We start from the raw sequence: 14,404 nt of genomic DNA on the forward strand, positions 1-14,404 counted from the left end.
AGGAGGAATTTCTAATTTCATCTATTTGTATTTTACTTTTATTTAAAAAATTTTTTTAAAGATTTTATTTATTTATTTGACTGAGAGAGAGAGAGAGAGCACGAGCAGGGGGAAAAGGAGAAGGAGAAGCAGACTCCACACTGAGCAGGAGCTCCATGTGGGGCTCGATCCCTGGATCCTGTGATCATGACCTGAACAGAAGGTGGAGGCTTAGCTGACTGAGCTACCCAGGCACCCTCTATTTTCATTTACGACCTGTGAGAATGTATTGGTGAGACTCCTAGCTGGTGATGGAGGGGCAGGTGCTTGCCCCAACCTTGCAAAAGTGAAATCCTGTGACCAGAAAGCTATACAGCTTGAAAGAGTTGATAGATCTATTATTGATTTGTTTCTAAGGCTTCTTTCATTTTTACTTATTAATTTTTTTAGAAAGAGGGAGGGGAAGAGGGAGCAGGAGAGAGATAATCTTAAACAGAGAGAATCTTAAACATTAGGTTCCATGCCCAGCGCCAAGAAGGACACAGCCTCGATCTCATGACCCAGAGATCATGACCCAAGCAGAGCTCAAGAGTCGGAGGCTTCACTTCTTAATTGACTGAACCACCTAGGCACCCCTGTAAGGCATCTTTTAGATACTGGAAGAATCAAGTTCACTGTGTGTCCTTCCTGCAGATGGAGACTAGCAGAGGTTAATCAAAAAGAGATGTTCCTGCCCTGAAAAACTAAAATGTAAATGTAATTAGATTTTGAAGAGTTTTTCCTACTACATGCTGGGCTTTGAGAGGGTTTCTCCTGGACTAAAGATTAGGCTGCAGCTCTCTGTGTAATTCTAACTCCCAGATCCAGGAGGCTTTGTAATTGGGTAAGGCTTGATACTCTCCAAGGAGTTCCTATATCCAAAAGGGTCTATTGATTCTAGAAGGTCAAGTTGCAGCTGGAGTAGTAGTACAGTTTCTTTCTTATCATATAATCAATAATCCAGGAAAGTCTCCCAAAATCTGGAGCAAAAATGCTCCCGCCACAGAAGAGAGCTTCTCTCTTCCATACAGGGCTGGAGACACACCCTAAACTCTTCTCTACTTCTTTTTTGAGTTTAATTTATTTTTTGTCTCTCTCTATAGTGTTTTCTCTTTTTTTAGCTGACTGTGCAGGTGACGACACTTCCATTACTATAATGTTACTTGAAATGTTCAAGTTATAGGAGGGTTGATTAGATTACATTCCTATTGAGTTAAATAACAGGCCTGGGGATACACTTTTGAACACTGTCACTGCAGGTTACTTTTTAAGCCCCTGATAATGTTACAAATCATCTCTTAGGAAGGATTCCTTTTGCAAGTGGGTCATCTCAACCATTTTGTGTTTATTCTTAGTTGGCTTTTTAGGGAGCACATAGTGAGGGCCAGGCTCAGTGCGTTACTTATACTATCTAATGTGATCTTCATGACATTCTCTCAAACAGAACCCTCTATTACCCCATTTTTACAATTAACTAACTTTAGGACAGAGAGTTAGATAGTGATAGAGACAGACCTCAGAGACCTGAGCCCACAGTAGCAACCTCTTTAAACACTCCACATTCCGTTACTGAGCTCAGAGGATGACATACTCCTGATCTCACCTCAGATTCTAGGCACCTTGCTGAAACTCCTCGTGTGTTTGCTATCAGTGGATTGCCTGGTCTAGGCAGAAAAACCATCTAGGCAGGACAGGGCGAGATCATGCAAAATGAAAGAAGTTGCCATGCCTCTGCCAATTCCTAAGATACAGTTAGGCAGCTGTTGTCAGCTTAAGATGCACACGTAGGGGCCAAGGGCAGGCTGCCCCAAGATGGGCCGTTATGGTGTGAAGATTATTTTGAGTTATAAAGCAATAAAAATCCAACAGAGTTAGGAAAAGCTCCTTACCTCCCCCCTCAACTACCTAGAAAGCATTTAGATAGAGGAACTGCTCCAAGAAGAAAGCAGTCACTGAACTAAGTGTGGTGGGCAGGAGGAACCAAGTCCTCTGCCTCCCATTGTCTTTGAGAGGCCCAGCAAACATTTGTTTACCGAACATTTACTCCTTTTCATTTTCCTGTGAATGGCATTTTTTTCCTTTTGCAGTCCTAGACCTCTACTCCCTTCTCCTTAATTCAGAATGAAGTACGTAACCTCATTTTTGCCTGTCTTTGGAATTTCCATGTCTGAGTGGATTTCCCCTTATGGATGCTACTAAATTCGATTTTCTTGGGTTAGTCTGTCTCATGTCAGTTTGGTTCTTAGTCCAGCTAGAAGGACCTTGAAGGGGACAGGATGTTCTTGCTCCCTTACACACACTAGAATAATCTGTGGAACTATAATAAGCACTGAGGACAGAAATTGTGATTTAATCGGTCCAGACTGAGGCCTGGGCATCAGGATATTTTTTTAAAACTCCCCAGGGCATTCGAATGTGCAGCCGAGGTTGAAAACCTCCTAGTTTGAATGGGGGAGGGGATATATATATACATATATATATGACATCAAAGCCACTACAATGTACAAAATGATATATTCTGAAATGTATTTATTCCTTACCTCTTTCCACAAAGGATGTGACGTGGCTAAAAAATTATTCGATACAGAATGAATTCCACTGAGGGGCATGGAGCTCCAAGCACTTGTCAGACAGGCCACCGATGGGCTGGGACATATGAGGTGAGTGTAGAAATAATTCAGGTATGTTTTCTTTCTCTGGTTTTGGTTTGTAAGGTGACAGTGGCAGATTTTAGGAGAAACAGTTCTTAGAAGACAGCGATTGGTGCAGGTACTGTTTCTAGGTGGGTGATTGGGCCAAAGACTGTTTCCAGGCAGCCGATTGGTCTGGAAGCTGTTTCCAGGCTGTCTAGCCAGTAGATTGCCTTGTCTCCAAGGGTTATTCAATCTGCAAAGTGATAACAGGTCTCAGAAGCTTGTGTGGAATGATAATTTTTTTCCCCATTACAGAAGCTTATTGAAGAAAATACCAGTATTTTAAGGATGACTCATAGGCATGTAGTACATTTTTTTTGATCCAACTTTGCTAAGGGTTATGAATTGCTCATAAGGCAGAAGCTTCCTGAAGGATTTCTTTTTTGCAAGTTGAGGAGTTGCTGGAGCCATTCCATGAGAAATTTCCAGCTGTTAAAAGGGCAGCATTAAACTACTCAGTGCAGTTCAACTGTTGGACTATTTCCCGTCTTTTCTTTGTCTTTCTCAAGAGCAGATGAAGCTGTTCTCAGTTTACTATCAGGAGGAAAAACAGAGAGGGTAAGAAATAGTGGAGCCATAAAAGTGAGAGAAATCTGAGGAAAGGGGTAAAATCACTATAATGCCACAATCCTAATAGTTAACTATTTTCATTTTTGCATATTTTAATTCTAACCTGAAGTCAATATTATTTGGCTGATAGTGATGTATATATATCAAACTTAAGGTTTAATTGTCTAACCTTATATTCTGTAAGTTTTTATTTAAATTCCAGTTAAGTAACATACAGTGTTACCTAATATTAGTTTCAGGTGTACAATATAGTGATTCAACACTTCTGCACAAACACTATGCTCATTGCAACAGTACACTCTTTTTTTTTTTTTTTTTAAAGATTATATTTATTTGATAGAGAGAGACACAGCGAGAGAGGGAACACAATTAAGGGGAGAGGGAGAGGGAGAAGCAGGCCTCCTGCCAAGCAGGGAGCCCGATGCATGGCAGGATCCCAGGACCCTGGGATCATGACCTGAGCCGAAGGCAGATGCTTACCTGACTGAGCCACCCAGGTGCCCACCCCCCCATCACTTATTTAACCCATTCCTCTGGCCACCTCCCCTCTGGTAACCATCAGTTTGTTCTCTACAGTTATGTCTCACCATATTTTAACACAGTGCTCTCAGTTTCCTTATTTTATACGGGTTTACTATGTTCCTTTGAAAGTATGATGATGTAACATGATTTATGAGCAAATGTTACATTTTTAGCTTCAGAATCAATGATATTTTTAAGTGGCGCACACGCACTATATTCGTTTCATATACTTAACTCACTTCAAAAATAACAACAATAATCAGCACTTATGGAGAGGCCATGTTGTGGTGAGCTCTGTTCTAGGACTTGAGATATGTTTGGGAAGAAAACAGACAACATCCTCTTTTTCTCGTAGGGAAAGGTAGGTGATAACAAGGCTGGATGACACAATGCTTCTGGGCTCTATGTATTTCATGCGTATTAACTCGGTTCACTCTCTTAACAATGCTGTGAAGCAGATAACCGTCGTCATCTCTGTTTCCTAGGAGAGGAGAGCAGTGAACCAAGAGGCTCAGTTACTTGCTGAAGGTCATCACCTGGTGACCTTAGGGCCAGGATTTGTGACTCCGTGGGCTGCATGCTTCACAGCAATGCTATTCTGCCTCAGCTCCATAATCAGCTCATTTCTACTTATTCTGCTGATGCAAGTAATCAAAAGTCTCTCTCTCTCTCTTTCTTTCTTTCTTTCTTTTTTTTTTTTTTTTTAAGATTTTACCTTTTCATTTGAGAGAAAGAGAGGGAGAGGGATAAGCAGGCTCCCCGCTGAGCAGGGAGCCCGATACAGGGCTCGTTCCCAGCCAGGACCCTGAGATCATGACCTGAGCCGAAGGCATACGCTTAACTAACTGAGCCACCCAGGCCCCCCATCAAAAGTCTTTCTTTTCTCAAATATTTAAAATTTTTACCTCAAATATTTAATATTTCTCTACAAGGTATTGGATAAGTATCTTTGCCAACGCTTTCCAATTACAAAACACTCACTGTGTGCCTGGTATTTCAGTTAGCTGAGGAAAATAAGATGGAAATTTTGGTTTGGTGTACTTGCAGAGATTTTGCTTCAGAATAAAAGGGCAATTTGATAATATTTATAACCTCAAATTAGAAAGGGATACAGTGAAGTAGTTCTCAATCCCCTTTGCACTTTAGAATCACCTAGAGGGGTTTTAAAATATGACACCTGGCTCCCTCTTCCAGGGATTCTGACTCAGTTGGTCTCCAGTGGGTTAAGATATAAGTATTTAGCTAGTATGATCATCTGGCAAAGTTATAGAGTATTTAAAATCCAAACACTTTAAATCATAGTCATTGTTAGAAGCATAGTTTGAATCAGATCGACCTGGATTAAATCCCATGCCTGCCACTCTCTAGCTATCTGGTTAAGGGTGATGGTTTAAGTTTTTGTGTGGGAGGAAAAATTCTCCTTTGGTCTCTTGGGATCCGCAGTTGCGTCTGACAACTAAACTGACATGGGACTGGCTCACAGGAGAAGAGCAGACAGATTTTATTAAATTTTTACAAGTGCACGAGAGCCCTCACAGAAAAATGCAGATGCAAGATGTGACCAGAACAGGAAGTGTTTAGACCTCTTAGACAAAGATACCATAAATTTGTGAAAAATAACTTGACAAGGGGGTTTGGTGAGGGGCAGGAAGTTGTGGGGAAGTGGTTAGGAGATAAGAGACGAGGAAACCAGGGGAAGATAAGGGTATTTAGTAAGTTTGTACAGACCTGTTTCTGTGCTGACTCCCAGTCTTCTGGTGATAAGGATGTTCTTCTCTTCCTGGTAGGGAGGGTACTTTTCTCAGGGGAAATTTTGTGGTTTTGTTTTTAGGTAGAATAGGGTAGATCAGAAAGTCCTTCCTGTACCTGCTGTTTCTCAAATGCTTTCAGCTCAAAATAATCAATAGCCCCAAGCAGCATAATTAGGATGGCAGGTCCTGAACGCCTTCCTTTCCAAATCTGAGCTTCTCTTTTCTCATCTATAAAATGGAAATAATTATTTACCTCTTAGAATTGTTTTTGTAAGAATTAAAGGGAATATGCGTGAAAATAATTTTCACAGTCCTGGCATCAAGTGTGCCTAATTAATGGTTACTTTTTTTCTTTAAGATTTTATTAATTTATTTGAGAAAGACTGACAGAGATAGCGACAGAGATAGCTAGAGAGAGTACGAGCAAGGAGAATAGGGATCCTGATGCGGGGCTCAATTCCAGGACCCTGGGATCATGACCTGAGCCAAGGGCAGATGCTTAACGGACTGAGCCGCCCAGGCACCCCTAGTGGTTACTTTTATACATTCATGAGTTAATTCACTCAGCAAATACTTGGTGAGCAAGTACCGTGTTCTAGGCATGATTCTAGGTGCCGAGGATACAGCGTTAAGTAGAACTGACAAGGGTCTTGCCCTCAAAGTGCTATTTGGATCTTTTATTTTAGCATGAAAAAAATGTGTTTAATCTCATGGTACTTCTATTCTACCTTATAATAGGTCATCTGAACTTGGGATCCCATCCTTCCCTGTCCTCAGAGAGCACACTCCATTGGTTGTCCCCTCTTTTCTCTCTCTACAGGCTCTTTGTCATATTCATGGGAACGTGATCATTTTCTTTTTCATATTAAAAAAAAATCCTTGAATCAAACCCTTTGGCTTCAAGTTATCCAATATTTACTGCCTTAGCATCTTGCTCCTTTTGCTTTACAGGCAAGTACAGGTATTGCTGGCCCTCACTGTCTCCACTCTGTCTACTCGATCCCTTCTATTCCTCCTGCACATTGGGTTTCTGTCTCCATTAAAGTTACACTGTTGCATTTAGGCCTTTGCACATATGGTCTGCACTCTCCCACCACTGCCCCCAATTTGGCTCAGCTTAAATGTGCCTTCTTCTTGGAAGCTTTCCCCCTGTCTCTTCAAGATTGGGATAGATACCCTCTCTGTGATTCTGTAGAAGGGTGGGCCTCCCCTTCCCCTGCAATGTGGTGCTTACACTGATTTTTTCTGTATCCTATATTGGCCAAGTAAAGTCATTGAGGTCAGGACCTTGTCACATTCATTGCCACCGTTCTCCTCCTTGGATGGTATTTGATACATAGCAAGGTGCTAAATCATATTTTTAAATGAGTGTGGGGGGGGCCTGGGTGACGGAGTTGGTTAAGTATCCGACTCTTGATCTCAGCTCAGGACTTGATCTCAGGGTTGTGAGTTCAAGCCTCTCACGGGGCTCCATGCTTGGTGTGGGGCCTACTTAAAAAAAAAAAAAAAGAATCAATACATGAGTAATTGAAATAATATTAAATATTATAATATAATAATATCCCTATTAAATAACATTTTTAGGGTTCAACAATGTGTCTTCATCTTTATAATTGGGATTTCCTCACATAGTCAGCATTTAGTAGAAATTTGAATAGAATGGAGTAGACTTAAAGTATACTTTTTCTGAATGTAAAACTAGGGCCCAATTTAAGATAAGAATTCTAGAAGTGAGTCAATGACCTTTGAAGTTAGCATTCTGTAGAATCCGAACCTGGAATTTTAAAATATGTCATCAGGAACCTCAAATGTTCCCCAGCCATCAACCCGCCTGAATTCATGTACTACTCTTCTGCTCATTTCTCCTAGTAAAGTGATCCCAAGCTTATCCCACTTTCTTCTTTCCTCTTCCTTTATCTTTAGCATAGACGTGCTTCTTGCTTACAGATCATAAGCACGTTAAACCACGAGGTAGGGTAAAAAAGCAAGCAGTGCGATGTTGTGAAAAGTGCTTGCCAGTTGGAGTCAGGAGACGCTGGTTGTGTTCCTGTCCGTTATAACCTTACTGGAGACTTTGTCTCTTTAGCTGTGATGGGGAAAATACCTTCCCTATCTAATTCACCAAGTTTTTGTAGGATCAAATGAGTTAACGTAGGTGAAAAGGCTTTTGTGACTTGTATGCGCTGCACAGAGTAAAAGTAAAATCTCTCAATGTATCTTAAATACATGCTATAGTTTAATAGCTCCCTAGTGAGTGAAATCTGCAAAGAGGTAAGAGAGTGCTCCAGTATAGAGAAGTACAGAAATCTAAGGGTTATTTATTTGGGAAACGGGATGCTGGACCTGTTTCCAGCATGGAATTAGATAAGGGTTTTGGTTTTGCATTGCATCAGCTTCACATCAGACTGTTATGCTGAAAATCTGGGGTGATTCCATCCAAAAAGCTTGGTGTGCTATTAATCAAGAATAAAAAAACGTGGGGCACCTGGGTGGCTCAGTGGGTTAAGCCTCTGCCTTCGGCTCAGGTCATGATCTCAGGGTCCTGGGATAGAGCCCCACATCAGGCTCTCTGCTCTGCAAGGAGCCTGCTTGCCCCCATTCCCCCACCGCCTGCCTCTCTGACTACTTGTGATCTCTGTCAAATAAATAAATAAAATCTTAAAAAAAAAAGAATAAAAAACAATTGATCTAAGAAGGAAATGACATGATATATTGGTGTCTGATAACTGGAAATAACAAAGTTTTATTCCTCCATGAAATCTGATTGGCTCCAATTAATCTAGAAGCACAAGACATAGATGGATACCAAGCAACTGAGTTCCTTTCAAATAGACAGCTACCAGTGAATGTCTCAAACTGCAGGCACCGTGGCAGATCTATGGTTTGCCCATTTCCTAGTTTGGGGATGTATTTTCCCTTGCAGATGTTAGTTACTCGCTTTCCACAATAGAGAGGCTTTACAGTGTCATCTTCCAATTGGTAGCCTGAGCATCACGGGGAGCCCGAGGAATGGTAGAATGCAGACTCTCAGCCCCACCCCAGACCTATTGAACCAGAGTCTGCATTTTAACAGGATCCCTGGGATTGAGTGCATTTAAGTTTAAAGCATCCTGCTTTAAGGGCCACTTAATCATTTTTCAAATGGAAAAACAACAACAAAAAAATCTGTTCTTTAAGGGTGATTCCCTCTCCTAGAGGCAGTGCTCAGATGAGAAACAAAGGCTTCCAGACAGCTGGCAGGTTCCAGTTTCACTCTCCACCTCACAGCCTGATTCTTGGGCTTTTTTGGCTGTGAGGCTTTGGGCAAGTTACTGAACTTCTCTGAGTCTGTTCCCCCATCAGTAAAATGGAGATGATAGCAATGTCTACCTCACGGAACCATGAGGATAACTCAAATCGGAAAATCTCTGAGCGCTCCATGCAAGGTAAAGCACAATTCACAGGTAAAATTTTATTATTCGTAAGTTGGAAGGCAGGCAAGGTTCTGCATAATTTAAAGTAGCAGTAAGTTTTTTATGGCACAAAGAAGCAGATTGCTATTTGTATCTCTGAAAACCATCTTGACTTGACAGTAATGTTTAGAAAGCAGTTTCTTATTTTTCCTTCTAATCTTTCATATTTTCCACTGAAAGAAATTATATAAATTGCACAGCAGAGGCACTCCTCTAGCCGCTGTTATTTAATCATCTTGTAGGTTAGACTGACCTGTTATTATGAATTTGGTGAACCAGGGCCAAATTCAACCTTTGGAACAGGCACACACAAACGTAACTCAAGAACCTGACTCACTGACCTACTTTCTCCATCAACAAACAGTAGAATACCCGATTACTTAGTTTTTTGCTCCATCTAGTGGCCACACAATTTTGGGTTGCAGAAAAAACATAGGGAATTCTAGTTCCATATTTTAACTCAAATACATTTAACTTCTCATCATTCAAAAGAGATGATCCAATGTACACATTTTTCATGCTCTTTGTTATATTTGAAACAATAGGCTCAGGAGTCTTCGACCTGGTCAGAAAGTTGGAGACCTTCCTAATCAGAACAGGAAGATTGGAGTCATCTTTGATGCTTCCCTCATGAGATACATCCATTCTGTCATCAACCCCTAAAGATTTATTTAATTCCTATCAACATTATCCAGACACACGTACTTTTTAAAACCTTCCCTGTGGGACAGTTTGCTTTAGTGGAGGACGGTACTGGACATTCCTCCAGACTCTAGATTTTGGGTACCGGGGCCTTGCTCCCTTGTTGTGCCTGGGAGAGGATTGGCTAGAGGTGCACCCAGAGAGAAGAGGCCTGAGCAATAGGATTTCCACCCTCATAAAAGGGGTGTCTTTCTCCCACAGTGTGACCAATGATCAGTAGAGAGCTGAAGGAGCCATGTCAAGGAACAGTAAATCTCTAGGCAGTGAGGACTACAGAGATGCTGGCATATACTTTGTCTCAGTTTCTGACACTCTAAAATTATTAATTTTGGAATTAATTAATGCTTGCCCCCTGAAGAAATACCTAAAGCTGCCTTTGAAGAGTGCTCTTATCAGTGATTTCATACTAATGACTGCATGTCTGAGTTCTTTAGAACAGACTTTTAGGCTGAAGAGTGTACCAGGTAAATTTCCCTTTAAAGGACTTTGGGAACTGTATTACGCTAAGCAAAATAAGTCAGTCAGAGAAAGACAACTCTCATATCATCTCACTCGTAAGTGGAATTTAAGAAACAAAACAGATGAACACATGGGAAAGGGGCGGGGAGAGGGAAACAAACCATAAGAGAATCTTAACCATAGAGAATGAACTGAGGGTTGAGAGAGAGGTGGGTGGGGATGGGATAGATGAGTGACGGGTATTAAGGACGGCACTTGTTAGGATGAGCACTGAGTATGAGAGTGATGAAACACTGAATTCTACGCCTGAAACCAGTATTACACTGTAGGTTAACTAACTAGAATTTGAATAAAAATTTGAAAAAAAATTAGAAGGGCTTGGGAAAAGTTGTCTGCATTTTTACTAAGGTGAGGGACTTTGGTTCAGAGGACACTGGCTCCAAGAGCCTTAGATCCAGAGGTTCAGAGGACACTGGCTCCAAGAGCCTTAGATCCAGAGGTTCAGAGGACACTGGCTCCAAGAGCCTTAGATCCAGAAAGTTTGGGTTGGAACAAGGGGAGACCCAGGTTTTGGGGGGTCTTTATGTTAATTTCCTAGGGCTGTTATAAAAAAGTATCTTAAACCGAGTGGCTTAAAACAATAAATGTACTGTCTTACAATTGGAGGCTAGAAGTCCGAAATCAAGTTGTAGGCAGGGTCATGGCCTCTCTGACAGCCCCAGAGGAGAATTTTCCTTGCTTCTTCTAGCTTCTGGTATCTGCTGGCAATCCTTGGTATTCCTTTGCTTATAGACACATCCCTGTAGTCACGTGCCTGTCTTCACCCTGTGTCTCCACATCCACTTCCTTCTGTGCAAACCTGTCTCTATGTCCAAATTTCCCCTTATCACAAGACACCAGTCCTATTGAATTAGGGTCCACCCTAATGACCAAATTTTAACTTGATTACCTCTATAAAGATCCTATTTCCAAATAAGGTCGAATTCTGAAGTACTAAATGTTTGGACTTCAACATATCTCTTTGTTTGCCCACAATTAAACTAATAACGAGCCTGAATTTATACAACTTAAATGGTCCTCTTAACTATTAAAAATATAGGGGCATCTGCCTGGCTCAGTTGGAAGAGCAGGCAACTCTTGATCTTGGGGTTGTGAGTTCAAGCCCCATGTTGGGTGTGGAGATTACTTAAAAATAAAAGTCTTTTAAAAAAAAGATTAAAAATACAAAACAACAAATACCTAATTAGGCCTTGGAAGGAGCTTGTATGAATAAGAAATTTCACAGTACAACCTCTTACGGTTAGAGTAGCTGTTGGTGGGTATGAATTTGACTGCAAACAAGTCATATTGTACTCACATTTAACTCATAGGAACTTACCTGTACCTGTGTAGGCCCACAGGAGAGAGAGAGAGGCTACTCATTGTTCTTCCTGAACCTATGCCCTGGAGGAAGAAGTGAAGCTCGGAGAGGAGACTCTGGCTGGGAAAAGTGTGAGTCTATTGTTCGAAGATTGCTGTCGTGTACATGACCCTGAACGCCAGTCAGTGACTTCATTTGTTGCTCAAATGAAGAAAGAGCAGTGGAGGACAGTCCGGAGTTTGGCTTCTTTTGCCCCATATTCTGAGTTTAGAACCCAAACCTCTATTTGAGATGTGGCCCATGTTCCTCTTTGGCTCAAGCTTAACTCAAAATGGTCTCTTTCTGAATTTCTCCTATGTACTATAGCTGGTAAAATACAAGCAGGAGGTGGAGGTTGGTGGGTCACCAGAATGAAAAAGGGAGCCAGGCACGGGGCATCAACTTAGTCCCTGCAAGCTAGGGAAGATGGGAATTGATCAAAAAAGGGAGTATTTCTCACTGACATTTTGCTAGCTTCTGAACAGGAGCATCCTGATGGGCTGGCTGTCGGAATGAATGGAACTGGCCCTTCATCAGCCATTGATAGAGATGTGTGCAGCAGGAGACTGGACTCTAATGCAAGGCTTGAGGGGGCACTGCTCTGTCTCAGAGGAGTGTTTCTGTAATAGTCTTTAATAGTCCAGTGAGGCAAAAATGAGGAATAAAATCTTCTGTCAACCCAGGAAATCCTCTCCACAAGTGTAGAAAAGAAAGAACACAGTTTATCATTGGATACACATTAAACCAGACTGCAATTAGGACACAGGCATTCCTTTAATGAGACTGCAAAAAGAAAAAAAAAACTCACCCTTTTCTATAGACAAACACATAGACTACATAGATTACATATTCCCAAGATAAATGGTAAGCAGTGGTTATGTAAGGAGGACTTGGCAGTACCGTTTGTTATACATTCTTTCTTAGTTCTTTCTAAATTCATTTGGTAATGGGCATGGCCACTTGTGTCAGTTATTTGCCATTGTTTGAAAGAAAAACAAACTTTTTTAAAAAAAGATTTTATGTATTCGTTAGAGAGAGAGAGAGCCAGAGAGAGCGCGCGCACACAAGCAGGGGGAGTGGGAGGCAAAAGGAGAGGGAGAAGCAGGCTCCCCGCTGAGTAGGGAGCCCCAGGGAAGGTGCTCAATCCCATCATGATCACGTTGGACCCTGGGATCACTACCCGAGCAGAAGGCAGATGCGTAACCAATTGAACCACCCAGGATGACTGAGCCACCTAGGCAATCCCCTAAACAAACCTTTCTCTAACTCTTTGACTTGCAGGTAGTTACAGCTTAGAACAGGTCACCTTAGGCTAAATTCCCCTGGTGACAGGAAGATAAGAGTGCTATCTTCCTTCTTGTTTACTGAGATGGCTACTAGGACCTAAGAAAAACATTCCTGCTTGGTTAGACCGGCAAAAGGCCGATTTAGCTGTTAAAAAGATTTATACACCCATCAAAGTGATGGAGAAATTTATACACCCATCAAAGTGATGGAGGGAGAATTTATAAATGGAAGCTTTCTGAAGAGAATGTTCTAGGAAAAGGCAAGGGGGAAAAGTTCTCTGCTTTTTGTCAATAGGGAAAATTCAATCTTATTTTTAGTTACTGTTACACATTGCCTTATTGGCAAAATGGATGTTTGAGGGAAGAATTCACCCATGAAGAAGCGATAAAGAGGAGGCCAAGACCTATTTATGAGGGTAGGTTAGGAGTTCTAGAAAACCAGGGAGGTGTCATGTTGGTCCTTGTGTGGGCATCTATTTTTCCTCTTGTGGAAAAGCAGAGATGTGGGATTAGGAGTGATATAGACAGAAATACAAGAGAAAAACATCAAGAGAAAGATTCCTGTTAGTAAGAAACTGCCCAGTGACTTGGATGCCACTTTCCTACTCTACTGTCTTTTGTGGGGCATAAGGGAGCCATGAGGTCCTTTTGCTCTATGGGCACTAAGGATGGAGAGGGCATGAACGATAATGATGTAAAACTTAAGCACACACTGACGGCTTACAACCAATTACAGAGGCTCATGGGTGGCATGAAGCCTCTGGGAAGCTCTCCCTGTGCCTAGGACTGTGTGTGTGTGAGAGTGTGTGAGGGGGGATGCTTTCCAAGGGGAGTCATCCCCAGAGAGGGAAAATGAGATATTATCACAGGATTCGGTTCACCTTTTCCATCCCTAGAGATTTGGGCATGGTATCCATTTTACTTTGTCAGCAGGGAAGAGAAATATTTAGATACACAGCTGGTCGGTAAGGAAAACCTTATCTTGTCCTGTCAGGAGAGGTGTGACACATTTACAAAAAGGTCTCAGTAGTTGTAACAGCAGGACAGACTGGGAGTGAGACCTAACTCAGGACCTCTCTGTTTATGGGAGAATTCTGAGTCTTACTGAGAGGGTACAGGCATTCAGGGGCTGAGCTGTTCCTTAAGTTTCCCACCTACCCACTTTAAAGTATACGCCACCCACCCCCTAAACTCACAATCTTACAATTCAAATATAGTATTGGTCTTTAAAACCAAATCGCTACATTAAAATTAATTTTTCCATTATCCAGTTTTATGTTTAACACTTTAGTAATTACAGAAAGTCTTATTACAGGACGGAGTTTATAAAACGTTCCCAATCACTCCTGTTTAACTCGAAGGGTAAGACCATTTGTTCGGTAAGGCAAAGAACACCCCTTTGTGTTCCCGCCTTTGCCAGTTATGCACGTTAGTAACTTTGAGACACGGAGCCCCTGATGCTCCCCAGTACTCGAAAAATTTGCTCCAGAAATGTACAAACAAAACTCTAGAAAACCATTTTGGGATTAATTTCAGATACTTCAAGGATCCT

This window comes from Mustela erminea, chromosome 4 (genome assembly GCF_009829155.1).
Source record: "Mustela erminea isolate mMusErm1 chromosome 4, mMusErm1.Pri, whole genome shotgun sequence".
NCBI classification, from domain to species: Eukaryota; Metazoa; Chordata; class Mammalia; order Carnivora; family Mustelidae; genus Mustela; species Mustela erminea.